This window comes from Nicotiana attenuata, unplaced genomic scaffold, assembly GCF_001879085.1.
Source record: "Nicotiana attenuata strain UT unplaced genomic scaffold, NIATTr2, whole genome shotgun sequence".
NCBI classification, from domain to species: domain Eukaryota; kingdom Viridiplantae; phylum Streptophyta; class Magnoliopsida; order Solanales; family Solanaceae; genus Nicotiana; species Nicotiana attenuata.
In genome coordinates, this window is record NW_017671318.1 from 302417 (window position 1) to 306024 (window position 3608).

Genomic DNA, 3608 nt, shown 5'->3' on the forward strand with positions numbered 1-3608 from the left:
TTTACTTGAGTGCCCTTCCTGATTCATGACTATTCAAATTCCTGTCAAATTCAGAAAATTAAATAAAAAATAAGTTATCAAAGCATTAACAACAAGACCTTTGGGTTAATCTGAGAAATATGATGAAAAGGGAAGAAGTTCTGAGAACCAACAATGAATACAACAACACACAGCAGGAGTAGGAGAAGTTCTGAGAATAAATTTGACCATCTGCCCTAAGAGGAGAGCAATTTAACAATGGTAATCATAGGAATAGGATTAAGGAAGAGTATTATGCTGTTCTATGATATATGCAGATACTATTGGCATTTAAATTCAGGAGCATTTGAGGTGGTTGAAAACCAGATCAACAACTCAATGTCACCTGAAGGGACACACATGAGGGCAAGGCACAAACCATCAAAGAGTCGCTCACACAAATATTGTCAAAATTGACAATCTCACCTAGGTGCACAACTGCTGTAGCATGGTAGAACATGAATTTTTCAGTTAAAGGTATATTTGGACTATTACAAATCACACAGAGAGCCAGACAAAGACAAAACAGCAAAACATTACATTGATAATGAGAGAATACACTTAATGAGCTGGGAAATGCAGCAACATACAATGCAAGGACTACAAACACTGCAACATGTACTGGATACTAACTTTGGCAGGAAATTTTGGGAAACGATGGAATCAACCTTATGGAACATCATAGGAGCCTTTACTGTTAGCTTCAATGGGAGCTTTTTGTAGGGATTTACTGATGCCCCCAGGTATATCCACAACACAAAAATGATTTCTATCATTGGTTCTAACACAGCATTTTCGGGGATCACACAATTGCAATACCAAACTGGGCATCAGCAACACTTTTGCACCCAGGCTGCTGACATGCTATCTACATGAATGGTAAGAGTGGCAAGTAAAAATGGGAGCAGGGGAGACACGATCGACAATGCTGGAGGCCATATCTATTGCAAAATGTGGGCAACCGGATAGAGAGGATACAAATATAAAGAAGCTCTGGATTGGGCACGTTCAAGGAAAAAACGAGGAATTTTGGAAGGAAATATCAATACTCCATCTTTATGTAGTATGTGAACATCCAAAACATGTTAAGATTTCATGCACAAAGGCTACAACAAGAATCAGATGAAGGCTACAGGAAATGGAAGCAAAAAGCAGCAACAATATGCAGGCATGGTCTCACGGGCAGCACCTTTTTTGCTGTACAATTCTGGGCTGAAGATGCAATGCAATATGATGCTATGTTACCTCAGGAAGTATTGCATCCACAAAATACAGCAAGAGCAGAAAAAGAAATATGCAAAAAGGACAGTACAAGTATAGGAATCGCACAGTACTAGACAATACAAATACTATCTACAGGTATATTTAATGAAAGCATGCACTACTGGGAGGAAATTCAAGACAACTGGACAAAGCAAATGACAATACAAGTTCAGCAAATACAGGCTCAATGTGCTATATGCTTGACAGTAGCTATCACTATGCAAAGAGGCTATTTGTGCAAACACGGGGCAGCATCACTGGAGAGTACCTCACTCACCTTTGATAATAGGGTCTATGTATTTATCAGAATGTTTAGAGAAGACAATAGCAGGACCAGATGTTACAAGGCTACTGAGCCACTTTGTGAAGAAGTAATCTGAGTTGTTTGGATCATAATTGGCTCTTTTTATGCTTCATATGGACAAATATGCTGAAACACTTAGTTCGTACCTGCCAATATTCACTGATTGTGTCGACACCAATGATGCCAAGGTTTAAATCTCCTGATACCAACTTCCGAACATTGTCTTTTGGCCGTTGAAACCAAATCTGGACCAGATTAGATATATTAACAGACCTGCATTATGCAGAGGGAGTTTAAGCACATGTTCTGTTGGTTTCACAACAGAGCTAAGAGCGGGCACACATCTCACTAAGACATGATCAATTACTGTTTGAACAAGGACAGATCATTAGGGTAAGTTCTTTACAGGATCACTTACACTAACCATTTCCTTTATCACATAAGATTAGGAACTACTAGAAGTGAACAAAGGGACGTAAAGATAAACTTCTTCAAGCTACTGCGGCTCCGCTTCTGCGGTTCCCAAACCGTAGAAGCGAACATACCAGAAGGGAAAACATACCAGCTGCAACAACTTGAAAAATTTCCCCGTTAACCACCCGAAATCATCTCGAGGCCCCCGGGGCCTCAACCAAAAGCACCACTACCACCTAATACCTTATTCGAACTTGCACCAATCCTCAAAACACCTCAAACAACACAGGAAACCCGATTAAATCAAGGATTCAAGCCTAAGAACTTCAAATTCTAACAAAATACGCTTTCGATCAAAAACCTAACCAAACCTCGTCCGAATGACCTGAAATTTTGCACACACATCCCAAATGACATGATAGAGCTACAGCAACTTCCAGAATTCAAATCCAACCCTCGAATAAAAAACTCACTATCGGACCGGAAACTTTAAAAATCCAAACTTCGGCATTTCAAGCCTATATGAGCTACGGACCTCCAAATAACATTCCGAACACGCTCCCAATGCCGAAATCACCTAACGGAGCTAACGGAACCATCAGATTTCCATTCCGAGGTCGTCTTCACACTGTTCCGATTACAGATCATTTTTCAACACTTAAGCTCTCATTTAGGGACTAAGTGTCCCAAAACTTTCCAAAACTCAACACCGAACGTCCCGAAAAAACAAACTAGCAGAAATGAACTTAGGGGAAGCAGTTAATGGGGGATCGGGGTGGAAATTCCAAAAACGACCGGCCGGATCATTACATCCTCCTACAGTTAAACATTCGTTCGTCCTCGAACGAGCATAGAGAACATACCTGAAGAAGTGAAAAGATGAGAGTACTGGCTGCGCATATCCTGCTCGGTCTCCCAAGTCGCCTCCTCAGCCGGCTGACCCCGCCACTGAACCTTTACTGAAGCTATGTTCTTTGACCTCAACTTTCTGATCTGCCTGTCCAAAATAGCCACTGGCTCCTCAACATAGGATAGATCCTTGTCCAACTGGACTGAACTGAAATCCAACACGTGCGACGGCTCACCGTGATACCTCCGGAGCATCGAAACATGAAATACCGGATGAACTCCGGCCAAGCTGGGAGGTAAGGCGAGCTCATAAGCAACCTCCCCAACTCGCCTCAAGATCTCGAAAGGGCCAATAAACCTCGGGCTCAGCTTCCCTTTCTTTCCAAACCTCATCATGCCCTTTATAGGCGAGACCCGAAGCAGAACCCGCTCACCAACCATATATGAAACATCATGAACCTTCCTGTCCGCGTAACTCTTCTGTCTAGACTGGGTTGTACGGAGTCTGTCCTGAATCACCTTGACCTTCTCTAATGCATCCTGAACCATCTCTGTACCCAATAGCCTGGCCTCACCCGGCTCAAACCAACCCACCGGAGATCTACACCTCCTGCCATATAAAGCCTTATACGGCGCCATCTGAATGCTGGACTGATAACTGTTGTTATAAGCAAACTCCGCCAATGGCAAGAAATGATCCCAAGACCCTCCAAACTCAATCACGCACTCACGGAGCATGTCCTCAAGAATCTGAATAGTG

At 42.5% G+C, this 3608-nt stretch overlaps 1 long non-coding RNA gene across 1 annotated transcript; it reads right to left on the minus strand.

The window, feature by feature from the left end:
• LOC109207526 lies at positions 1-1774 on the minus strand. The gene is made up of 2 exons (XR_002065014.1): positions 1732-1774; positions 1-41 (listed from the first exon to the last, which is right to left on the minus strand). It is a non-coding gene; the product is annotated as an uncharacterized LOC109207526 (long non-coding RNA).
• Positions 1775-3608: the final 1834 nt, after the last annotated feature.